This window comes from Lissotriton vulgaris, chromosome 1_1, assembly GCF_964263255.1.
Source record: "Lissotriton vulgaris chromosome 1_1, aLisVul1.2, whole genome shotgun sequence".
In the NCBI taxonomy this organism is placed as follows: domain Eukaryota; kingdom Metazoa; phylum Chordata; class Amphibia; order Caudata; family Salamandridae; genus Lissotriton; species Lissotriton vulgaris.
The window spans coordinates 1,370,792,395-1,370,818,297 of NC_141685.1; the positions used below are offsets into that span (position 1 = coordinate 1,370,792,395).

Consider the following 25,903-nt stretch of genomic DNA (forward strand, 5'->3'; position numbering starts at 1 on the left):
ATTCCCTTATACTTTTTGGGGGGTAATTCCATATCAGAGAGGAGAAGCTTTATTTATTTATTGATAAATCCTATCTACTGGTGAGGTTGGATTTAATCTTACTATTGTATAAATGCCATTTTTAGAGAGTGAGCATTTCTCTGCACTTACTGCTCTATTTGCATTGAAACCTGTCTTCGATTGACGTCTGGATTGGGCTGCGAGACAGCTACATATGTGCATTCCCTGTAGACAGCCACAACACAGGTCACTCAACTGCAACTGCATTCATCTGCATTCTGATTGGCCTGGGGGAGAGCTCCGCTCCCCTTACCGCAAATATGTTCAAGAACGATAATTTATGTCAGTAAGTACAGTATACCTACATCTTATAATCATGTGTGTTTAAATAATTTGTCGTTAGATCGTTTAAATATTGAAAAGGATCTGTTTTTAATAGACATTTTACAAAAACAACTGGTACATTTGGGAATTCTGTAAAGGAAAAACCCAACTGCCGTGACATTGCCAACCACAATGCCGTGACTCGGATTCGAACCGAGGTTGCTGCGGCCACAACGCAGAGTACTAACAACTATACGATCACGGCGAGCTACTTGGGCTCAATAACGTACAGTGACATGAAGAAATTATAATTCGGAACACTCAGGGATACTCCTGTGATAGGCTGAATGTGTTCATTGCTTCCTCATTCCTTATACAAAGGCTTTATCTCCTCAGTGGTTGATAGGCTGAAACCGTTTCCTGGCCGCCTGCTTGTGAACTGGCAGGAGTCAAAGATCACACATACACTGGTGGGCCTGTGATGGGACACCAATGCAGAGAAACACACCTGGCGCAGATATTCTATTCTGTTTATTAGACCTGCATCTCCCCTGTACCTCCTCAAGCCATCTGTATGTGAAGCAAGACAGAGTTAAGGAACGGTCCATCTACACTTTTATTGGGAGGATGCTGCCGTGAGCTCCTCCCAGCTAATCACACAAACAGCAGTAAAGCAAGATAACTACACAGTTAGGGGGGACTGCATGGTTAGGTTTTTGAGGAATTATTGAAACTGACATCAGTGACCCATAATCAGAGCTGTGGCTAATGACTGCATGCCTAATTATGATGAAGCAAGCACCATGGCTCGTAGGGGCCCCACAACACACTTTTCTTAGCTCATTGAATTAAAGTATAAACTTCTGCCATGTGTGAGTGGTAAAGGCTTGTTAATTTTGTTGCTTTTCAAATTCACGTCTGACAACAAGACGAAGGAACATTGGGGCATCAGACGCTTTGGAAAGTAGCCACCAACCGCAGAGAAAGAGAGAAAGAGGGAAAAGACAGTATGAGGTGTGGAGAAAACAGCAGCAGGTACAAGGAGCTCAAATGAGATTAATGGCGCCTAAATAGAGCACGTAAAGGAACAGTTACAAATCTAAGAAAAGGGAAAGAAAAGACTAGGAACAAACACAGAAAGAGCTTGTAGATGAAATTCTCTTCCAGGAACAGCAGGTTAAGAGAAATTACACAGGGAGCAGTTAAGCTTGTAACACGGGGGAGAATAGAAAAGAAAATGCAGTTTTATGAAGTGTGTTTGCCTAATCCAGCTAGCACTTTTATTTTATTTCTCTATTTGCTTATTTTATTGGTAAAGTAAGTTTCAAGTGCATGCACAGGTATGACCGAGAGAGGCAGGGTATAATAATTTGAAGCGTTTGCACCAGCGCTAATGAAGGACGAGAGTTATAGCAAAGATATGAAAACGGGAGCGATAATAAATATGTGATATGGCAATAGTGACACCAAAATAAGCCACCTATTTATAAAACTGACATGGAAGAAATACTAAAGGTTAACTTCTGAAATTGTAGCCGATGTTAAAAAGATTCTCGTTGTCGGCAGGATTCGAACCTGCGCGGGGAGACCCCAATGGATTTCTAGTCCATCGCCTTAACCACTCGGCCACAACAACTGACTGCAAGGTGTGTGCACATAATCTGTATGCAAGTTTTCAAGGTGTCCCACAGCAAATTCCTGATATTCTGCAATGCACTTTTTAAAAATAAGGTTTTTTTCAGCAGGCACAATCTCTCCTAAAAACAAAAATTGCATGCGTATATCTCTAGTTTGGAATACCATAGACTTGCTTGCATACTCTCATGGGTCACTCAAGTTTTTTGGACCCTATTGCACTCTGTTTTCGTGCTGCTTTTAGTATATGTCCCATATTAAAGAAGTCTACCATCTTTGAGTATTTGAGGCTCCTTTGTAAGTGCTTTATATTTTTTCCTTGAAGAGCTATATAATAAAGGGGTCCGGGAAGGATTGCATTTATGGAAGATAAAAGAAGGCCCACTTGTCTCACCAAATGCTGTAGAGAAACCTGATGTTTTACTCATGTTATCCTTAGTTCGTTTTTGTTAGACCTTGCATTCTTAAGGTGGTCCCAACCCCACCTTATTGCTTTTCACCTCCGCATTTTGCTGTATCTTTTTGTTGGCCTTAGGACTCTGATCACTTTATCGCTACTAATCAGTGCTGAAGTGCACGTGCTTCTTCCCTAATCATGTGTATAATTGGAGTATACCTGACTGACAGATTTAATTTACTTGAAAGCCCCTTGTAAAGTGGTATACCATATACCCAGGGACTGATTGTGCCGCCCAAAGAAATAGCATTTCAAACCTGTCTCAAGCCTGCTACTGCAGTGCCTGTGCTGCAGTATACTGCCACTTCGACTTGGCATTTAAAACTACTTGCCAAGCCTTAAACTCCAATTTTATTACATATCAGTAACCCCTAAGGTAGGCCCTAGGTAGTCCTAGGGGCATCATGCTATGTAAGTAAAAGGTAAGACATGTACTGTGGTAGTTTGTATGTCCTAGTAGTATCAAACAGTCTATTACATTTTTCACTACTGTGAGGTCTGCCCCTCTCATAGGTTAGCATTGGGTATTCCCTTATACTTTTTGGGGGGTAATTCCATATCAGAGAGGAGAAGCTTTATTTATTTATTGATAAATCCTATCTACTGGTGAGGTTGGATTTAATCTTACTATTGTATAAATGCCATTTTTAGAGAGTGAGCATTTCTCTGCACTTACTGCTCTATTTGCATTGAAACCTGTCTTCGATTGACGTCTGGATTGGGCTGCGAGACAGCTACATATGTGCATTCCCTGTAGACAGCCACAACACAGGTCACTCAACTGCAACTGCATTCATCTGCATTCTGATTGGCCTGGGGGAGAGCTCCGCTCCCCTTACCGCAAATATGTTCAAGAACGATAATTTATGTCAGTAAGTACAGTATACCTACATCTTATAATCATGTGTGTTTAAATAATTTGTTGTTAGATCGTTTAAATATTGAAAAGGATCTGTTTTTAATAGACATTTTACAAAAACAACTGGTACATTTGGGAATTCTGTAAAGGAAAAACCCAACTGCCGTGACATTGCCAACCACAATGCCGTGACTCGGATTCGAACCGAGGTTGCTGCAGCCACAACGCAGAGTACTAACAACTATACGATCACGGCGAGCTACTTGGGCTCAATAACGTACAGTGACATGAAGAAATTATAATTCGGAACACTCAGGGCTACTCCTGTGATAGGCTGAATGTGTTCATTGCTTCCTCATTCCTTATACAAAGGCTTTATCTCCTCAGTGGTTGATAGGCTGAAACCGTTTCCTGGCCGCCTGCTTGTGAACTGGCAGGAGTCAAAGATCACACATACACTGGTGGGCCTGTGATGGGACACCAATGCAGAGAAACACACCTGGCGCAGATATTCTATTCTGTTTATTAGACCTGCATCTCCCCTGTACCTCCTCAAGCCATCTGTATGTGAAGCAAGACAGAGTTAAGGAACGGTCCATCTACACTTTTATTGGGAGGATGCTGCCGTGAGCTCCTCCCAGCTAATCACACAAACAGCAGTAAAGCAAGATAACTACACAGTTAGGGGGGACTGCATGGTTAGGTTTTTGAGGAATTATTGAAACTGACATCAGTGACCCATAATCAGAGCTGTGGCTAATGACTGCATGCCTAATTATGATGAAGCAAGCACCATGGCTCGTAGGGGCCCCACAACACACTTTTCTTAGCTCATTGAATTAAAGTATAAACTTCTGCCATGTGTGAGTGGTAAAGGCTTGTTAATTTTGTTGCTTTTCAAATTCACGTCTGACAACAAGACGAAGGAACATTGGGGCATCAGACGCTTTGGAAAGTAGCCACCAACCGCAGAGAAAGAGAGAAAGAGGGAAAAGACAGTATGAGGTGTGGAGAAAACAGCAGCAGGTACAAGGAGCTCAAATGAGATTAATGGCGCCTAAATAGAGCACGTAAAGGAACAGTTACAAATCTAAGAAAAGGGAAAGAAAAGACTAGGAACAAACACAGAAAGAGCTTGTAGATGAAATTCTCTTCCAGGAACAGCAGGTTAAGAGAAATTACACAGGGAGCAGTTAAGCTTGTAACACGGGGGAGAATAGAAAAGAAAATGCAGTTTTATGAAGTGTGTTTGCCTAATCCAGCTAGCACTTTTATTTTATTTCTCTATTTGCTTATTTTATTGGTAAAGTAAGTTTCAAGTGCATGCACAGGTATGACCGAGAGAGGCAGGGTATAATAATTTGAAGCGTTTGCACCAGCGCTAATGAAGGACGAGAGTTATAGCAAAGATATGAAAGGGGGAGCGATAATAAATATGTGATATGGCAATAGTGACACCAAAATAAGCCACCTATTTATAAAACTGACATGGAAGAAATACTAAAGGTTAACTTCTGAAATTGTAGCCGATGTTAAAAAGATTCTCGTTGTCGGCAGGATTCAAACCTGCGCTGGGAGACCCCAATGGATTTCTAGTCCATCGCCTTAACCACTCGGCCACAACAACTGACTGCAAGGTGTGTGCACATAATCTGTATGCAAGTTTTCAAGGTGTCCCAAAGCAAATTCCTGATATTCTGCAATGCACTTTTTAAAAATAAGGTTTTTTTCAGCAGGCACATTCTCTCCTAAAAACAAAAATTGCATGCGTAAATCTCTAGTTTGGAATACCATAGGCTTGCTTGCATACTCTCATGGGTCACTCAAGTTTTTTGGACCCTATTGCACTCTGTTTTCGTGCTGCTTTTAGTATATGTCCCATATTAAAGAAGTCTACCATCTTTGAGTATTTGAGGCTCCTTTGTAAGTGCTTTATATTTTTTCCTTGAAGAGCTATATAATAAAGGGGTCCGGGAAGGATTGCATTTATGGAAGATAAAAGAAGGCCCACTTGTCTCACCAAATGCTGTAGAGAAACCTGATGTTTTACTCATGTTATCCTTAGTTCGTTTTTGTTAGACCTTGCATTCTTAAGGTGGTCCCAACCCCACCTTATTGCTTTTCACCTCCGCATTTTGCTGTATCTTTTTGTTGGCCTTAGGACTCTGATCACTTTATCGCTACTAATCAGTGCTGAAGTGCACGTGCTTCTTCCCTAATCATGTGTATAATTGGAGTATACCTGACTGACAGATTTAATTTACTTGAAAGCCCCTTGTAAAGTGGTATACCATATACCCAGGGACTGATTGTGCCGCCCAAAGAAATAGCATTTCAAACCTGTCTCAAGCCTGCTACTGCAGTGCCTGTGCTGCAGTGTACTGCCACTTCGACTTGGCATTTAAAACTACTTGCCAAGCCTTAAACTCCAATTTTATTACATATCAGTAACATCTAAGGTAGGCCCTAGGTAGTCCTAGGGGCATCATGCTATGTAAGTAAAAGGTAAGACATGTACTGTGGTAGTTTGTATGTCCTAATAGTATCAAACAGTCTATTACATTTTTCACTACTGTGAGGTCTGCCCCTCTCATAGGTTAGCATTGGGGATTTCCCTTATACTTTTTGGGGGGTAATTCCATATCAGAGAGGAGAAGCTTTATTTATTTATTGATAAATCCTATCTACTGGTGAGGTTGGATTTAATCTTACTATTGTATAAATGCCATTTTTAGAGAGTGAGCATTTCTCTGCACTTACTGCTCTATTTGCATTGAAACCTGTCTTCGATTGACGTCTGGATTGGGCTGCGACAGCTACATATGTGCATTCCCTGTAGACAGCCACAACACAGGTCACTCAACTGCAACTGCCTTCATCTGCATTCTGATTGGCCTGGGGGAGAGCTCCGCTCCCCTTACCGCAAATATGTTCAAGAACGATAATTTATGTCAGTAAGTACAGTATACCTACATCTTATAATCATGTGTGTTTAAATAATTTGTTGTTAGATCGTTTAAATATTGAAAAGGATCTGTTTTTAATAGACATTTTACAAAAACAACTGGTACATTTGGGAATTCTGTAAAGGAAAAACCCAACTGCCGTGACATTGCCAACCACAATGCCGTGACTCGGATTCGAACCGAGGTTGCTGCGGCCACAACGCAGAGTACTAACCACTATACGATCACGGCGAGCTACTTGGGCTCAATAGCGTACAGTGACATGAAGAAATTATAATTCGGAACACTCAGGGCTACTCCTGTGATAGGCTGAATGTGTTCATTGCTTCCTCATTCCTTATACAAAGGCTTTATCTCCTCAGTGGTTGATAGGCTGAAACCGTTTCCTGGCCGCCTGCTTGTGAACTGGCAGGAGTCAAAGATCACACATACACTGGTGGGCCTGTGATGGGACACCAATGCAGAGAAACACACCTGGCGCAGATATTCTATTCTGTTTATTAGACCTGCATCTCCCCTGTACCTCCTCAAGCCATCTGTATGTGAAGCAAGAAAGAGTTAAGGAACGGTCCATCTACACTTTTATTGGGAGGATGCTGCCGTGAGCTCCTCCCAGCTAATCACACAAACAGCAGTAAAGCAAGATAACTACACAGTTAGGGGGGACTGCATGGTTAGGTTTTTGAGGAATTATTGAAACTGACATCAGTGACCCATAATCAGAGCTGTGGCTAATGACTGCATGCCTAATTATGATGAAGCAAGCACCATGGCTCGTAGGGGCCCCACAACACACTTTTCTTAGCTCATTGAATTAAAGTATAAACTTCTGCCATGTGTGAGTGGTAAAGGCTTGTTAATTTTGTTGCTTTTCAAATTCACGTCTGACAACAAGACGAAGGAACATTGGGGCATCAGACGCTTTGGAAAGTAGCCACCAACCGCAGAGAAAGAGAGAAAGAGGGAAAAGACAGTATGAGGTGTGGAGAAAACAGCAGCAGGTACAAGGAGCTCAAATGAGATTAATGGCGCCTAAATAGAGCACGTAAAGGAACAGTTACAAATCTAAGAAAAGGGAAAGAAAAGACTAGGAACAAACACAGAAAGAGCTTGTAGATGAAATTCTCTTCCAGGAACAGCAGGTTAAGAGAAATTACACAGGGAGCAGTTAAGCTTGTAACACGGGGGAGAATAGAAAAGAAAATGCAGTTTTATGAAGTGTGTTTGCCTAATCCAGCTAGCACTTTTATTTTATTTCTCTATTTGCTTATTTTATTGGTAAAGTAAGTTTCAAGTGCATGCACAGGTATGACCGAGAGAGGCAGGGTATAATAATTTGAAGCGTTTGCACCAGCGCTAATGAAGGACGAGAGTTATAGCAAAGATATGAAAACGGGAGCGATAATAAATATGTGATATGGCAATAGTGACACCAAAATAAGCCACCTATTTATAAAACTGACATGGAAGAAATACTAAAGGTTAACTTCTGAAATTGTAGCCGATGTTAAAAAGATTCTCGTTGTCGGCAGGATTCGAACCTGCGCGGGGAGACCCCAATGGATTTCTAGTCCATCGCCTTAACCACTCGGCCACAACAACTGACTGCAAGGTGTGTGCACATAATCTGTATGCAAGTTTTCAAGGTGTCCCACAGCAAATTCCTGATATTCTGCAATGCACTTTTTAAAAATAAGGTTTTTTTCAGCAGGCACAATCTCTCCTAAAAACAAAAATTGCATGCGTATATCTCTAGTTTGGAATACCATAGACTTGCTTGCATACTCTCATGGGTCACTCAAGTTTTTTGGACCCTATTGCACTCTGTTTTCGTGCTGCTTTTAGTATATGTCCCATATTAAAGAAGTCTACCATCTTTGAGTATTTGAGGCTCCTTTGTAAGTGCTTTATATTTTTTCCTTGAAGAGCTATATAATAAAGGGGTCCGGGAAGGATTGCATTTATGGAAGATAAAAGAAGGCCCACTTGTCTCACCAAATGCTGTAGAGAAACCTGATGTTTTACTCATGTTATCCTTAGTTCGTTTTTGTTAGACCTTGCATTCTTAAGGTGGTCCCAACCCCACCTTATTGCTTTTCACCTCCGCATTTTGCTGTATCTTTTTGTTGGCCTTAGGACTCTGATCACTTTATCGCTACTAATCAGTGCTGAAGTGCACGTGCTTCTTCCCTAATCATGTGTATAATTGGAGTATACCTGACTGACAGATTTAATTTACTTGAAAGCCCCTTGTAAAGTGGTATACCATATACCCAGGGACTGATTGTGCCGCCCTAAGAAATAGCATTTCAAACCTGTCTCAAGCCTGCTACTGCAGTGCCTGTGCTGCAGTGTACTGCCACTTCCACTTGGCATTTAAAACTACTTGCCAAGCCTTAAACTCCAATTTTATTACATATCAGTAACCCCTAAGGTAGGCCCTAGGTAGTCCTAGGGGCATCATGCTATGTAAGTAAAAGGTAAGACATGTACTGTGGTAGTTTGTATGTCCTAGTAGTATCAAACAGTCTATTACATTTTTCACTACTGTGAGGTCTGCCCCTCTCATAGGTTAGCATTGGGTATTCCCTTATACTTTTTGGGGGGTAATTCCATATCAGAGAGGAGAAGCTTTATTTATTTATTGATAAATCCTATCTACTGGTGAGGTTGGATTTAATCTTACTATTGTATAAATGCCATTTTTAGAGAGTGAGCATTTCTCTGCACTTACTGCTCTATTTGCATTGAAACCTGTCTTCGATTGACGTCTGGATTGGGCTGCGAGACAGCTACATATGTGCATTCCCTGTAGACAGCCACAACACAGGTCACTCAACTGCAACTGCATTCATCTGCATTCTGATTGGCCTGGGGGAGAGCTCCGCTCCCCTTACCGCAAATATGTTCAAGAACGATAATTTATGTCAGTAAGTACAGTATACCTACATCTTATAATCATGTGTGTTTAAATAATTTGTTGTTAGATCGTTTAAATATTGAAAAGGATCTGTTTTTAATAGACATTTTACAAAAACAACTGGTACATTTGGGAATTCTGTAAAGGAAAAACCCAACTGCCGTGACATTGCCAACCACAATGCCGTGACTCGGATTCGAACCGAGGTTGCTGCAGCCACAACGCAGAGTACTAACAACTATACGATCACGGCGAGCTACTTGGGCTCAATAACGTACAGTGACATGAAGAAATTATAATTCGGAACACTCAGGGCTACTCCTGTGATAGGCTGAATGTGTTCATTGCTTCCTCATTCCTTATACAAAGGCTTTATCTCCTCAGTGGTTGATAGGCTGAAACCGTTTCCTGGCCGCCTGCTTGTGAACTGGCAGGAGTCAAAGATCACACATACACTGGTGGGCCTGTGATGGGACACCAATGCAGAGAAACACACCTGGCGCAGATATTCTATTCTGTTTATTAGACCTGCATCTCCCCTGTACCTCCTCAAGCCATCTGTATGTGAAGCAAGACAGAGTTAAGGAACGGTCCATCTACACTTTTATTGGGAGGATGCTGCCGTGAGCTCCTCCCAGCTAATCACACAAACAGCAGTAAAGCAAGATAACTACACAGTTAGGGGGGACTGCATGGTTAGGTTTTTGAGGAATTATTGAAACTGACATCAGTGACCCATAATCAGAGCTGTGGCTAATGACTGCATGCCTAATTATGATGAAGCAAGCACCATGGCTCGTAGGGGCCCCACAACACACTTTTCTTAGCTCATTGAATTAAAGTATAAACTTCTGCCATGTGTGAGTGGTAAAGGCTTGTTAATTTTGTTGCTTTTCAAATTCACGTCTGACAACAAGACGAAGGAACATTGGGGCATCAGACGCTTTGGAAAGTAGCCACCAACCGCAGAGAAAGAGAGAAAGAGGGAAAAGACAGTATGAGGTGTGGAGAAAACAGCAGCAGGTACAAGGAGCTCAAATGAGATTAATGGCGCCTAAATAGAGCACGTAAAGGAACAGTTACAAATCTAAGAAAAGGGAAAGAAAAGACTAGGAACAAACACAGAAAGAGCTTGTAGATGAAATTCTCTTCCAGAAACAGCAGGTTAAGAGAAATTACACAGGGAGCAGTTAAGCTTGTAACACGGGGGAGAATAGAAAAGAAAATGCAGTTTTATGAAGTGTGTTTGCCTAATCCAGCTAGCACTTTTATTTTATTTCTCTATTTGCTTATTTTATTGGTAAAGTAAGTTTCAAGTGCATGCACAGGTATGACCGAGAGAGGCAGGGTATAATAATTTGAAGCGTTTGCACCAGCGCTAATGAAGGACGAGAGTTATAGCAAAGATATGAAAGGGGGAGCGATAATAAATATGTGATATGGCAATAGTGACACCAAAATAAGCCACCTATTTATAAAACTGACATGGAAGAAATACTAAAGGTTAACTTCTGAAATTGTAGCCGATGTTAAAAAGATTCTCGTTGTCGGCAGGATTCGAACCTGCGCGGGGAGACCCCAATGGATTTTTAGTCCATTGCCTTAACCACTCGGCCACAACAACTGACTGCAAGGTGTGTGCACATAATCTGTATGCAAGTTTTCAAGGTGTCCCACAGCAAATTCCTGATATTCTGCAATGCACTTTTTAAAAATAAGGTTTTTTTCAGCAGGCACATTCTCTCCTAAAAACAAAAATTGCATGCGTAAATCTCTAGTTTGGAATACCATAGGCTTGCTTGCATACTCTCATGGGTCACTCAAGTTTTTTGGACCCTATTGCACTCTGTTTTCGTGCTGCTTTTAGTATATGTCCCATATTAAAGAAGTCTACCATCTTTGAGTATTTGAGGCTCCTTTGTAAGTGCTTTATATTTTTTCCTTGAAGAGCTATATAATAAAGGGGTCCGGGAAGGATTGCATTTATGGAAGATAAAAGAAGGCCCACTTGTCTCACCAAATGCTGTAGAGAAACCTGATGTTTTACTCATGTTATCCTTAGTTCGTTTTTGTTAGACCTTGCATTCTTAAGGTGGTCCCAACCCCACCTTATTGCTTTTCACCTCCGCATTTTGCTGTATCTTTTTGTTGGCCTTAGGACTCTGATCACTTTATCGCTACTAATCAGTGCTAAAGTGCACCTGCTTCTTCCCTAATCATGTGTATAATTGGAGTATACCTGACAGATTTAATGTACTTGAAAGCCCCTTGTAAAGTGGTATACCATATACCCAGGGACTGATTGTGCCGCCCAAAGAAATAGCATTTCAAACCTGTCTCAAGCCTGCTACTGCAGTGCCTGTGCTGCAGTGTACTGCCACTTCGACTTGGCATTTAAAACTACTTGCCAAGCCTTAAACTCCAATTTTATTACATATCAGTAACCCCTAAGGTAGGCCCTAGGTAGTCCTAGGGGCATCATGCTATGTAAGTAAAAGGTAAGACATATACTGTGGTAGTTTGTTTGTCCTAGTAGTATCAAACAGTCTATTACATTTTTCACTACTGTGAGATCTGCCCCTCTCATAGGTTAGCATTGGGTATTCCCTTATACTTTTTGGGGGGTAATTCCATATCAGAGAGGAGAAGCTTTATTTATTTATTGATAAATCCTATCTACTGGTGAGGTTGGATTTAATCTTACTAATGTATAAATGCCATTTTTAGAGAGTGAGCATTTCTCTGCACTTACTGCTCTATTTGCATTGAAACCTGTCTTCGATTGACGTCTGGATTGGGCTGCGAGACAGCTACATATGTGCATTCCCTGTAGACAGCCACAACACAGGTCACTCAACTGCAACTGCATTCATCTGCATTCTGATTGGCCTGGGGGAGAGCTCCGCTCCCCTTACCGCAAATATATTCAAGAACGATAATTTATGTCAGTAAGTACAGTATACCTACATCTTATAATCATGTGTGTTTAAATAATTTGTCGTTAGATCGTTTAAATATTGAAAAGGATCTGTTTTTAATAGACATTTTACAAAAGCAACTGGTACATTTGGGAATTCTGTAAAGGAAAACCCCAACTGCCGTGACATTGCCAACCACAATGCCGTGACTCGGATTCGAACCAAGGTTGCTGCGGCCACAACGCAGAGTACTAACCACTATACGATCACGGCGAGCTACTTGGGCTCAATAACGTACAGTGACATGAAGAAATTATAATTCGGAACACTCAGGGCTACTCCTGTGATAGGCTGAATGTGTTCATTGCTTCCTCATTCCTTATACAAAGGCTTTATCTCCTCAGTGGTTGATAGGCTGAAACCGTTTCCTGGCCGCCTGCTTGTGAACTGGCAGGAGTCAAAGATCACACATACACTGGTGGGCCTGTGATGGGACACCTATGCAGAGAAACACACCTGGCGCAGATATTCTATTCTGTTTATTAGACCTGCATCTCCCCTGTACCTCCTTCAAGCCATCTGTATGTGAAGCAAGAAAGAGTTAAGGAACGGTCCATCTACTCTTTTATTGGGAGGATGCTGCGCTGAGCTCCTCCCAGCTAATCACACAAACAGCAGTAAAGCAAGATAACTACACAGTTAGGGGGGACTGCATGGTTAGGTTTTTGAGGAATTATTGAAACTGACCTCAGTGACCCATAATCAGAGATGTGGCTAATGACTGCATGCCTAATTATGATGAAGCAAGCACCATGGCTCGTAGGGGCCCCACAACACACTTTTCTTAGCTCATTGAATTAAAGTATAAACTTCTGCCATGTGTGAGTGGTAAAGGCTTGTTAATTTTGTTGCTTTTCAAATTCACGCCTGACAACAAGACGAAGGAACATTGGGGCATCAGACGCTTTGGAAAGTAGCCACCAACCGCAGAGAAAGAGAGAAAGAGGGAAAAGGCAGTATGAGGTGTGGAGAAAACAGCAGCAGGTACAGGGAGCTCAAATGAGATTAATGGCGGCTAAATAGAGCACGTAAAGGAACAGTTACAAATCTAAGAAAAGGGAAAGAAAAGACTAGGAAAAAACACAGAAAGAGCTTGTTGATGAAATTCTCTTCCAGGAACAGCAGGTTAAGAGAAATTAAACAGGGAGCAGTTAAGCTTGTAACACGGGGGAGAATAGAAAAGAAAATGCAGTTTTATGAAGTGTGTTTGCCTAATCCAGCTAGCACTTTTATTTTATTTCTCTATTTGCTTCTTTTATTGGTAAAGTAAGTTTCAAGTGCATGCACAAGTATGACCGAGAGAGCCAGGGTATAATAATTTGAAGCGTTTGCACCAGCGCTAATGAAGGACGAGAGTTATAGCAAAGATATGAAAGGGGGAGCGATCATAAATATGTGATATGGCAATAGTGACACCAAAATAAGCCACCTATTTATAAAACTGACATGGAAGAAATACTAAAGGTTAACTTCTGAAATTGTAGCCGATGTTAAAAAGATTCTCGTTGTCGGCAGGATTCGATCCTGCGCGGGGAGACCCCAATGGATTTCTAGTCCATCGCCTTAACCACTCGGCCACAACAACTGACTGTAAGGTGTGTGCACATAATCTGTATGCAAGTTTTCAAGGTGTCCCACAGCAAATTCCTGATATTCTGCAATGCACTTTTTAAAAATAATGTTTTTTTCAGCAGGCACATTCTCTCCTAAAAACAAAAATTGCATGCGTATATCTCTAGTTTGGAATACCATAGGCTTGCATGCATACTCTCATGGGTCACTCAAGTTTTTTGGACCCTATTGCACTCTGTTTTTGTGCTGCTTTTATATGGCCCATATTACAGAAGTCTACCATCTTTGAGTATTTGAGGCTCCTTTGTAAGTGCTTTATATTTTTTCCTTGAAGAGCTATAGAATAAAGGGGTCCGGGAAGGATTGCATTTATGGAAGATAAAAGAAGGCCCACTTGTCTCACCAAATGCTGTAGAGAAACCTGATGTTTTACTCATGTTATCCTTAGTTCGTTTTTGTTAGACCTTGAATTCTTAAGGTGGTCCCAACCCCACCTTATTGCTTTTCACCTCCGCATTTTGCTGTATCTTTTTGTTGGCCTTAGGACTCTGATCACTTTATCGCTACTAATCAGTGCTGAAGTGCACGTGCTTCTTCCCTAATCATGTGTATAATTGGAGTATACCTGACTGACAGATTTAATTTACTTGAAAGCCCCTTGTAAAGTGGTATACCATATACCCAGGGACTGATTGTGCCGCCCAAAGAAATAGCATTTCAAACCTGTCTCAAGCCTGCTACTGCAGTGCCTGTGCTGCAGTGCACTGCCACTTCGACTTGGCATTTAAAACTACTTGCCAAGCCTTAAACTCCAATTTTATTACATATCAGTAACCCCTAAGGTAGGCCCTAGGTAGTCCTAGGGGCATCATGCTATGTAAGTAAAAGGTAAGACATGTACTGTGGTAGTTTGTATGTCCTAGTAGTATCAAACAGTCTATTACATTTTTCACTACTGTGAGGTCTGCCCCTCTCATAGGTTAGCATTGGGTATTCCCTTATACTTTTTGGGGGGTAATTCCTTATCAGAGAGGAGAAGCTTTATTTATTTATTGATAAATCCTATCTACTGGTGAGGTTGGATTTAATCTTACTATTGTATAAATGCCATTTTTAGAGAGTGAGCATTTCTCTGCACTTACTGCTCTATTTGCATTGAAACCTGTCTTCGATTGACGTCTGGATTGGGCTGCGAGACAGCTACATATGTGCATTCCCTGTAGACAGCCACAACACAGGTCACTCAACTGCAACTGCATTCATCTGCATTCTGATTGGCCTGGGGGAGAGCTCCGCTCCCCTTACCGCAAATATGTTCAAGAACGATAATTTATGTCAGTAAGTACAGTATACCTACATCTTATAATCATGTGTGTTTAAATAATTTGTCGTTAGATCGTTTAAATATTGAAAAGGATCTGTTTTTAATAGACATTTTACAAAAACAACTGGTACATTTGGGAATTCTGTAAAGGAAAAACCCAACTGCCGTGACATTGCCAACCACAATGCCGTGATTCGGATTCGAACCGAGGTTGCTGCGGCCACAACGCAGAGTACTAACCACTATACGATCACGGCGAGCTACTTGGGCTCAATAACGTACAGTGACATGAAGAAATTATAATTCGGAACACTCAGGGCTACTCCTGTGATAGGTTGAATGTGTTCATTGCTTCCTCATTCCTTATACAAAGGCTTTATCTCCTCAGTGGTTGATAGGCTGAAACCTTTTCCTGGCCGCCTGCTTGTGAACTGGCAGGAGTCAAAGATCACACATACACTGGTGGGCCTGTGATGGGACACCAATGCAGAGAAACAAACCTGGCGCAGACATTCTATTCTGTTTATTAGACCTGCATCTCCCCTGTACCTCCTCAAGCCATCTGTATGTGAAGCAAGAAAGAGTTAAGGAACGGTCCATCTACACTTTTATTGGGAGGATGCTGCCGTGAGCTCCTCCCAGCTAATCACACAAACAGCAGTAAAGCAAGATAACTACACAGTTAGGGGGGACTGCATGGTTAGGTTTTTGAGGAATTATTGAAACTGACCTCAGTGACCCATAATCAGAGCTGTGGCTAATGACTGCATGCCTAATTATGATGAAGCAAGCACCATGGCTCGTAGGGGCCCCACAACACACTTTTCTTAGCTCATTGAATTAAAGTATAAACTTCTGCCGTGTGTGAGTGGTAAAGGCTTGTTAATTTTGTTGCTTTTCAAATTCACGTCTGACAACAAGACGAAGGAACATTGGGGCATCAGACGCTTTGGAAAGTAGCCACCAACCGCAGAGAAAGAGAGAAAGAGGGAAAAGACAGTATGAGGTGTGGAGAAAACAGCAGCAGGTACAAGGAGCTCAAATGAGATTAATGGCGCCTCAGTAGAGCACGTAAAGGAACAGTTACAAATCTAAGAAAAGGGAAAGAAAAGACTAGGAAAAAACACAGAAAGAGCTTGTAGATGAAATTCTCTTTCAGGAACAGCAGGTTAGGAGAAATTACACAGGGAGCAGTTAAGCTTGTAACACGGGGGAGAATAGAAAAGAAAATGCAGTTTTATGAAGTGTGTTTGCCTAATCCAGCTAGCACTTTTATTTTATTTCTCTATTTGCTTCTTTTATTGGTAAAGTAAGTTTCAAGTGCATGCACAGGTATGACCGAGAGAGCCAGGGTATAATAATTTGAAGCGTTTGCACCAGCGCTAATGAAGGACGAGAGTTATAGCAAAGATATGAAAGGGGGAGCGATAATAAATATGTGATTTGGCAATAGTGACACCAAAATAAGCCACCTATTTATAAAACTGACATGGAAGAAATACTAAAGGTTAACTTCTGAAATTGTAGCCGATGTTAAAAAGATTCTCGTTGTCGGCAGGATTCGAACCTGCGCGGGGAGACCCCAATGGATTTCTAGTCCATCGCCTTAACCACTCGGCCACAACAACTGACTGTAAGGTGTGTGCACATAATCTGTATGCAAGTTTTCAAGGTGTCCCACAGCAAATTCCTGATATTCTGCAATGCACTTTTTAAAAATAAGGTTTTTTTCAGCAGGCACATTCTCTCCTAAAAACAAAAATTGCATGCGTATATCTCTAGTTTGGAATACCATAGGCTTGCATGCATACTCTCATGGGTCACTCAAGTTTTTTGGACCCTATTGCACTCTGTTTTCGTGCTGCTTTTAGTATATGGCCCATATTACAGAAGTCTACCATCTTTGAGTATTTGAGGCTCCTTTGTAAGTGCTTTATATTTTTTCCTTGAAGAGCTATATAATAAAGGGGTCCGGGAAAGATTACATTTATGGAAGATAAAAGAAGGCCCACTTGTCTCACCAAATGCTGTAGAGAAACCTGATGTTTTACTCATGTTATCTTTAGTTCGTTTTTGTTAGACCTTGCATTCTTAAGGTGGTCCCAACCCCACCTTATTGCTTTTCACCTCCGCATTTTGCTGTATCTTTTTGTTGGCCTTAGGACTCTGATCACTTTATCGCTACTAATCAGTGCTAAAGTGCACCTGCTTCTTCCCTAATCATGTGTATAATTGGAGTATACCTGACAGATTTAATGTACTTGAAAGCCCCTTGTAAAGTGGTATACCATATACCCAGGGACTGATTGTGCCGCCCAAAGAAATAGCATTTCAAACCTGTCTCAAGCCTGCTACTGCAGTGCCTGTGCTGCAGTGTACTGCCACTTCGACTTGGCATTTAAAACTACTTGCCAAGCCTTAAACTCCAATTTTATTACATATCAGTAACCCCTAAGGTAGGCCCTAGGTAGTCCTAGGGGCATCATGCTATGTAAGTAAAAGGTAAGACATGTACTGTGGTAGTTTGTTTGTCCTAGTAGTATCAAACAGTCTATTACATTTTTCACTACTGTGAGATCTGCCCCTCTCATAGGTTAGCATTGGGTATTCCCTTATACTTTTTGGGGGGTAATTCCATATCAGAGAGGAGAAGCTTTATTTATTTATTGATAAATCCTATCTACTGGTGAGGTTGGATTTAATCTTACTTTTGTATGAATGCCATTTTTAGAGAGTGAGCATTTCTCTGCACTTACTGCTCTATTTGCATGAAAACCTGTCTTCAATTGACGTCTGGATTGGGCTGCGAGACAGCTACATATGTGCATTCCCTGTAGACAGCCACAACACAGGTCACTCAACTGCAACTGCATTCATCTGCATTCTGATTGGCCTGGGGGAGAGCTCCGCTCCCCTTACCGCAAATATATTCAAGAACGATAATTTATGTCAGTAAGTACAGTATACCTACATCTTATAATCATGTGTGTTTAAATAATTTGTCGTTAGATCGTTTAAATATTGAAAAGGATCTGTTTTTAATAGACATTTTACAAAAGCAACTGGTACATTTGGGAATTCTGTAAAGGAAAAACCCAACTGCCGTGACATTGCCAACCACAATGCCGTGACTCGGATTCGAACCAAGGTTGCTGCGGCCACAACGCAGAGTACTAACCACTATACGATCACGGCGAGCTACTTGGGCTCAATACCGTACAGTGACATGAAGAAATTATAATTCGGAACACTCAGGGCTACTCCTGTGATAGGCTGAATGTGTTCATTGCTTCCTCATTCCTTATACAAAGGCTTTATCTCCTCAGTGGTTGATAGGCTGAAACCGTTTCCTGGCCGCCTGCTTGTGAACTGGCAGGAGTCAAAGATCACACATACACTGGTGGGCCTGTGATGGGACACCTATGCAGAGAAACACACCTGGCGCAGATATTCTATTCTGTTTATTAGACCTGCATCTCCCCTGTACCTCCTCAAGCCATCTGTATGTGAAGCAAGAAAGAGTTAAGGAACGGTCCATCTACTCTTTTATTGGGAGGATGCTGCGCTGAGCTCCTCCCAGCTAATCACACAAACAGCAGTAAAGCAAGATAACTACACAGTTAGGGGGGACTGCATGGTTAGGTTTTTGAGGAATTATTGAAACTGACCTCAGTGACCCATAATCAGAGATGTGGCTAATGACTGCATGCCTAATTATGATGAAGCAAGCACCATGGCTCGTAGGGGCCCCACAACACACTTTTCTTAGCTCATTGAATTAAAGTATAAACTTCTGCCATGTGTGAGTGGTAAAGGCTTGTTAATTTTGTTGCTTTTCAAATTCACGCCAGACAACAAGACGGAGGAACATTGGGGCATCAGACGCTTTGGAAAGTAGCCACCAACCGCAGAGAAAGAGAGAAAGAGGGAAAAGGCAGTATGAGGTGTGGAGAAAACAGCAGCAGGTACAGGGAGCTCAAATGAGATTAATGGCGGCTAAATAGAGCACGTAAAGGAACAGTTACAAATCTAAGAAAAGGGAAAGAAAAGACTAGGAAAAAACACACAAAGAGCTTGTAGATGAAATTCTCTTCCAGGAACAGCAGGTTAAGAGAAATTAAACAGGGAGCAGTTAAGCTTGTAACACGGGGGAGAATAGAAAAGAAAATGCAGTTTTATGAAGTGTGTTTGCCTAATCCAGCTAGCACTTTTATTTTATTTCTCTATTTGCTTCTTTTATTGGTAAAGTAAGTTTCAAGTGCATGCACAGGTATGACCGAGAGAGCCAGGGTATAATAATTTGAAGCGTTTGCACCAGCGCTAATGAAGGACGAGAGTTATAGCAAAGATATGAAAGGGGGAGCGATCATAAATATGTGATATGGCAATAGTGACACCAAAATAAGCCACCTATTTATAAAACTGACATGGAAGAAATACTAAAGGTTAACTTCTGAAATTGTAGCCGATGTTAAAAAGATTCTCGTTGTCGGCAGGATTCGAACCTGCGCGGGGAGACCCCAATGGATTTCTAGTCCATCGCCTTAACCACTCGGCCACAACAACTGACTGTAAGGTGTGTGCACATAATCTGTATGCAAGTTTTCAAGGTGTCCCACAGCAAATTCCTGATATTCTGCAATGCACTTTTTAAAAATAATGTTTTTTTCAGCAGGCACATTCTCTCCTAAAAACAAAAATTGCATGCGTATATCTCTAGTTTGGAATACCATAGGCTTGCATGCATACTCTCATGGGTCACTCAAGTTTTTTGGACCCTATTGCACTCTGTTTTTGTGCTGCTTTTATATGGCCCATATTACAGAAGTCTACCATCTTTGAGTATTTGAGGCTCCTTTGTAAGTGCTTTATATTTTTTCCTTGAAGAGCTATATAATAAAGGGGTCCGGGAAGGATTGCATTTATGGAAGATAAAAGAAGGCCCACTTGTCTCACCAAATGCTGTAGAGAAACCTGATGTTTTACTCATGTTATCCTTAGTTCGTTTTTGTTAGATCTTGCATTCTTAAGGTGGTCCCAACCCCACCTTATTGCTTTTCGCCTCCGCATTTTGCTGTATCTTTTTGTTGGCCTTAGGACTCTGATCACTTTATCGCTACTAATCAGTGCTGAAGTGCACGTGCTTCTTCCCTAATCATGTGTATAATTGGAGTATACCTGACTGACAGATTTAATTTACTTGAAAGCCCCTTGTAAAGTGGTATACCATATACCCAGGGACTGATTGTGCCGCCCAAAGAAATAGCATTTCAAACCTGTCTCAAGCCTGCTACTGCAGTGCCTGTGCTGCAGTGCACTGCCACTTCGACTTGGCATTTAAAACTACTTGCCAAGCCTTAAACTCCAATTTTATTACATATCAGTAACCCCTAAGGTAGGCCCTAGGTAGTCCTAGGGGCATCATGCTATGTAAGTAAAAGGTAAGACATGTACTGTGGTAGTTTGTATGTCCTAGTAGTATCAAACAGTCTATTACATTTTTCACTACTGTGAGGTCTGCCCCTCTCATAGGTTAGCATTGGGTATTCCCTTATACTTTTTGGGGGGTAATTCCTTATTAGAGAGGAGAAGCTTTATTTATTTATTGATAAATCCTATCTACTGGTGAGGTTGGATTTAATCTTACTATTGTATAAATGCCATTTTTAGAGAGTGAGCATTTCTCTGCACTTACTGCTCTATTTGCATTGAAACCTGTCTTCGATTGGCGTCTGGATTGGGCTGCGAGACAGCTACATATGTGCATTCCCTGTAGACAGTCACAACACAGGTCACTCAACTGCAACTGCATTCATCTGCATTCTGATTGGCCTGGGGGAGAGCTCCGCTCCCCTTACCGCAAATATGTTCAAGAACGATAATTTATGTCAGTAAGTACAGTATACCTACATCTTATAATCATGTGTGTTTAAATAATTTGTCGTTAGATCGTTTAAATATTGAAAAGGATCTGTTTTTGATAGACATTTTACAAAAACAACTGGTACATTTGGGAATTCTGTAAAGGAAAAACCCAACTGCAGTGACATTGCCAACCACAATGCCGTGACTCAGATTCTAACCGAGGTTGCTGCGGCCACAACGCAGAGTACTAACCACTATACGATCACGGCGAGCTACTTGGGCTCAATAACGTACAGTGACATGAAGAAATTATAATTCGGAACACTCAGGGCTACTCCTGTGATAGGCTGAATGTGTTCATTGCTTCCTCATTCCTTATACAAAGGCTTTATCTCCTCAGTGGTTGATAGGCTGAAACCGTTTCCTGGCCGCCTGCTTGTGAACTGGCAGGAGTCAAAGATCACACATACACTGGTGGGCCTGTGATGGGACACCAATGCAGAGAAACACACCCGGCGCAGATATTCTATTCTGTTTATTAGACCTGCATCTCCCCTGTACCTCCTCAAGCCATCTGTATGTGAAACAAGAAAGAATTAAGGAACGGTCCATCTACACTTTTATTGGGAGGATGCTGCCGTGAGCTCCTCCCAGCTAATCACACAAACAGCAGTAAAGCAAGATGACTACACAGTTAGGGGGGACTGCATGGTTAGGTTTTTGAGGAATTATTGAAACTGACCTCATTGACCCATAATCAGAGCTGTGGCTAATGACTGCATGCCTAATTATGATGAAGCAAGCACCATGGCTCGTAGGGCCCCCACAACACACTTTTCTTAGCTCATTGAATTAAAGTATAAACTTCTGCCATGTGTGAGTGGTAAAGGCTTGTTAATTTTGCTGCTTTTCAAATTCACGTCTGACAACAAGACGAAGGAACATTGGGGCATCAGACGCTTTGGAAAGTAGCCACCAACCGCAGAGAAAGAGAGAAAGAGGGAAAAGACAGTATGAGGTGTGGAGAAAACAGCAGCAGGTACAAGGAGCTCAAATGAGATTAATGGCGCCTCAGTAGAGCACGTAAAGGAACAGTTACAAATCTAAGAAAAGGGAAAGAAAAGACTAGGAAAAAACACAGAAAGAGCTTGTAGATGAAATTCTCTTCCAGGAACAGCAGGTTAGGAGAAATTACACAGGGAGCAGTTAAGCTTGTAACACGGGGGAGAATAGAAAAGAAAATGCAGTTTTATGAAGTGTGTTTGCCTAATCCAGCTAGCACTTTTATTTTATTTCTCTATTTGCTTCTTTTATTGGTAAAGTAAGTTTCAAGTGCATGCACAGGTATGACCGAGAGAGCCAGGGTATAATAATTTGAAGCGTTTGCACCAGCGCTAATGAAGGACGAGAGTTATAGCAAAGATATGAAAGGGGGAGCGATAATAAATATGTGATATGGCAATAGTGACACCAAAATAAGCCACCTATTTATAAAACTGACATGGAAGAAATACTAAAGGTTAACTTCTGAAATTGTAGCCGATGTTAAAAAGATTCTCGTTGTCTGCAGGATTCGAACCTGCGCGGGGAGACCCCAATGGATTTCTAGTTCATCGCCTTCACCACTCGGCCACAACAACTGACTGCAAGGTGTGTGCACATAATCTGTATGCAAGTTTTCAAGGTGTCCCACAGCAAATTCCTGATATTCTGCAATGCACTTTTTAAAAATAAGGTTTTTTTCAGCAGGCACATTCTCTCCTAAAAACAAAAATTGCATGCGTATATCTCTAGTTTGGAATACCATAGGCTTGCATGCATACTCTCATGGGTCACTCAAGTTTTTTGGACCCTATTGCACTCTGTTTTCGTGCTGCTTTTAGTATATGGCCCATATTACAGAAGTCTACCATCTTTGAGTATTTGAGGCTCCTTTGTAAGTGCTTTATATTTTTTCCTTGAAGAGCTATATAATAAAGGGGTCCGGGAAAGATTACATTTATGGAAGATAAAAGAAGGCCCACTTGTCTCACCAAATGCTGTAGAGAAACCTGATGTTTTACTCATGTTATCCTTAGTTCGTTTTTGTTAGACCTTGCATTCTTAAGGTGGTCCCAACCCCACCTTATTGCTTTTCACCTCCGCATTTTGCTGTATCTTTTTGTTGGCCTTAGGACTCTGATCACTTTATCGCTACTAATCAGTGCTAAAGTGCACCTGCTTCTTCCCTAATCATGTGTATAATTGGAGTATACCTGACAGATTTAATGTACTTGAAAGCCCCTTGTAAAGTGGTATACCATATACCCAGGGACTGATTGTGCCGCCCAAAGAAATAGCATTTCAAACCTGTCTCAAGCCTGCTACTGCAGTGCCTGTGCTGCAGTGTACTGCCACTTCGACTTGGCATTTAAAACTACTTGCCAAGCCTTAAACTCCAATTTTATTACATATCAGTAACCCCTAAGGTAGGCCCTAGGTAGTCCTAGGGGCATCAAGCTATGTAAGTAAAAGGTAAGACATGTACTGTGGTAGTTTGTTTGTCCTAGTAGTATCAAACAGTCTATTACATTTTTCACTACTGTGAGATCTGCCCCTCTCATAGGTTAGCATTGGGTATTCCCTTATACTTTTTGGGGGGTAATTCCATATCAGAGAGGAGAAGCTTTATTTATTTATTGATAAATCCTATCTACTGGTGAGGTTGGATTTAATCTTACTTTTGTATGAATGCCATTTTTAGAGAGTGAGCATTTCTCTGCACTTACTGCTCTATTTGCATGAAAACCTGTCTTCAATTGACGTCTGGATTGGGCTGCGAGACAGCTACATATGTGCATTCCCTGTAGACAGCCACAACACAGGTCACTCAACTGCAACTGCATTCATCTGCATTCTGATTGGCCTGGGGGAGAGCTCCGCTCCCCTTACCGCAAATATATTCAAGAACGATAATTTATGTCAGTAAGTACAGTATACCTACATCTTATAATCATGTGTGTTTAAATAATTTGTCGTTAGATCGTTTAAATATTGAAAAGGATCTGTTTTTAATAGACATTTTACAAAAGCAACTGGTACATTTGGGAATTCTGTAAAGGAAAAACCCAACTGCCGTGACATTGCCAACCACAATGCCGTGACTCGGATTCGAACCAAGGTTGCTGCGGCCACAACGCAGAGTACTAACCACTATACGATCACAGCGAGCTACTTGGGCTCAATAACGTACAGTGACATGAAGAAATTATAATTCGGAACACTCAGGGCTACTCCTGTGATAGGCTGAATGTGTTCATTGCTTCCTCATTCCTTATACAAAGGCTTTATCTCCTCAGTGGTTGATAGGCTGAAACCGTTTCCTGGCCGCCTGCTTGTGAACTGGCAGGAGTCAAAGATCACACATACACTGGTGGGCCTGTGATGGGACACCTATGCAGAGAAACACACCTGGCGCAGATATTCTATTCTGTTTATTAGACCTGCATCTCCCCTGTACCTCCTCAAGCCATCTGTATGTGAAGCAAGAAAGAGTTAAGGAACGGTCCATCTACTCTTTTATTGGGAGGATGCTGCGCTGAGCTCCTCCCAGCTAATCACACAAACAGCAGTAAAGCAAGATAACTACACAGTTAGGGGGGACTGCATGGTTAGGTTTTTGAGGAATTATTGAAACTGACCTCAGTGACCCATAATCAGAGATGTGGCTAATGACTGCATGCCTAATTATGATGAAGCAAGCACCATGGCTCGTAGGGGCCCCACAACACACTTTTCTTAGCTCATTAAATTAAAGTATAAACTTCTGCCATGTGTGAGTGGTAAAGGCTTGTTAATTTTGTTGCTTTTCAAATTCACGTCTGACAACAAGACGAAGGAACATTGGGGCATCAGACGCTTTGGAAAGTAGCCACCAACCGCAGAGAAAGAGAGAAAGAGGGAAAAGACAGTATGAGGTGTGGAGAAAACAGCAGCAGGTACACGGAGCTCAAATGAGATTAATGGCGCCTAAGTAGAGCACGTAAAGGAACAGTTACAAATCTAAGAAAAGGGAAAGAAAAGACTAGGAAAAAACACAGAAAGAGCTTGTAGATGAAATTCTCTTCCAGGAACAGCAGGTTAGGAGAAATTACACAGGGAGCAGTTAAGCTTGTAACACGGGGGAGAATAGAAAAGAAAATGCAGTTTTATGAAGTGTGTTTGCCTAATCCAGCTAGCACTTTTATTTTATTTCTCTATTTGCTTCTTTTATTGGTAAAGTAAGTTTCAAGTGCATGCACAGGTATGACCGAGAGAGCCAGGGTATAATAATTTGAAGCGTTTGCACCAGCGCTAATGAAGGACGAGAGTTATAGCAAAGATATGAAAGGGGGAGCGATAATAAATATGTGATATGGCAATAGTGACACCAAAATAAGCCACCTATTTATAAAACTGACATGGAAGAAATACTAAAGGTTAACTTCTGAAATTGTAGCCGATGTTAAAAAGATTCTCGTTGTCTGCAGGATTCGAACCTGCGCGGGGAGACCCCAATGGATTTCTAGTCCATCGCCTTAACCACTCGGCCACAACAACTGACTGTAAGGTGTGTGCACATAATCTGTATGCAAGTTTTCAAGGTGTCCCACAGCAAATTCCTGATATTCTGCAATGCACTTTTAAAAAATAATGTTTTTTTCAGCAGGCACATTCTCTCGTAAAAACAAAAATTGCATGCGTATATCTCTAGTTTGGAATACCATAGGCTTGCATGCATACTCTCATGGGTCACTCAAGTTTTTTGGACCCTATTGCACTCTGTTTTCGTGCTGCTTTTAGTATATGGCCCATATTACAGAAGTCTACCATCTTTGAGTATTTGAGGCTCCTTTGTAAGCGTTTTATTTTTTTTCTTGGAAGAGCTATATATATACAAAGGGGTCCAGGAAGGATTGCATTTATGGAAGATAAAAGAAGGCCCACTTGTCTCACCAAATGCTGTAGAGAAACCTGATGTTTTA

General features: G+C 41.4%; 12 non-coding genes across 12 annotated transcripts; all 12 read right to left on the reverse strand.

The window, feature by feature from the left end:
• Positions 1 to 1,878: 1,878 nt before the first annotated feature.
• On the reverse strand, positions 1,879 to 1,960 carry TRNAS-AGA (transfer RNA serine (anticodon AGA)). The gene has a single exon. It is a non-coding gene; the product is annotated as a tRNA-Ser (tRNA).
• Positions 1,961 to 4,820: 2,860 nt separating this feature from the next.
• Positions 4,821 to 4,902, reverse strand: TRNAS-AGA (transfer RNA serine (anticodon AGA)). Its single transcript has one exon. It is a non-coding gene; the product is annotated as a tRNA-Ser (tRNA).
• A 1,498-nt stretch (positions 4,903 to 6,400) lies between these two features.
• On the reverse strand, positions 6,401 to 6,472 carry TRNAH-GUG (transfer RNA histidin (anticodon GUG)). The gene has a single exon. It is a non-coding gene; the product is annotated as a tRNA-His (tRNA).
• A 1,289-nt stretch (positions 6,473 to 7,761) lies between these two features.
• TRNAS-AGA (transfer RNA serine (anticodon AGA)) lies at positions 7,762 to 7,843 on the reverse strand. The gene has a single exon. It is a non-coding gene; the product is annotated as a tRNA-Ser (tRNA).
• A 2,860-nt stretch (positions 7,844 to 10,703) lies between these two features.
• TRNAF-AAA (transfer RNA phenylalanine (anticodon AAA)) lies at positions 10,704 to 10,785 on the reverse strand. The gene has a single exon. It is a non-coding gene; the product is annotated as a tRNA-Phe (tRNA).
• Positions 10,786 to 12,280: 1,495 nt separating this feature from the next.
• On the reverse strand, positions 12,281 to 12,352 carry TRNAH-GUG (transfer RNA histidin (anticodon GUG)). The gene has a single exon. It is a non-coding gene; the product is annotated as a tRNA-His (tRNA).
• A 1,290-nt stretch (positions 12,353 to 13,642) lies between these two features.
• Positions 13,643 to 13,724, reverse strand: TRNAS-AGA (transfer RNA serine (anticodon AGA)). The gene has a single exon. It is a non-coding gene; the product is annotated as a tRNA-Ser (tRNA).
• Positions 13,725 to 16,581: 2,857 nt separating this feature from the next.
• Positions 16,582 to 16,663, reverse strand: TRNAS-AGA (transfer RNA serine (anticodon AGA)). Its single transcript has one exon. It is a non-coding gene; the product is annotated as a tRNA-Ser (tRNA).
• Positions 16,664 to 18,158: 1,495 nt separating this feature from the next.
• Positions 18,159 to 18,230, reverse strand: TRNAH-GUG (transfer RNA histidin (anticodon GUG)). Its single transcript has one exon. It is a non-coding gene; the product is annotated as a tRNA-His (tRNA).
• Positions 18,231 to 19,519: 1,289 nt separating this feature from the next.
• TRNAS-AGA (transfer RNA serine (anticodon AGA)) lies at positions 19,520 to 19,601 on the reverse strand. The gene has a single exon. It is a non-coding gene; the product is annotated as a tRNA-Ser (tRNA).
• A 4,434-nt stretch (positions 19,602 to 24,035) lies between these two features.
• TRNAH-GUG (transfer RNA histidin (anticodon GUG)) lies at positions 24,036 to 24,107 on the reverse strand. The gene has a single exon. It is a non-coding gene; the product is annotated as a tRNA-His (tRNA).
• Positions 24,108 to 25,396: 1,289 nt separating this feature from the next.
• Positions 25,397 to 25,478, reverse strand: TRNAS-AGA (transfer RNA serine (anticodon AGA)). The gene has a single exon. It is a non-coding gene; the product is annotated as a tRNA-Ser (tRNA).
• Positions 25,479 to 25,903: the final 425 nt, after the last annotated feature.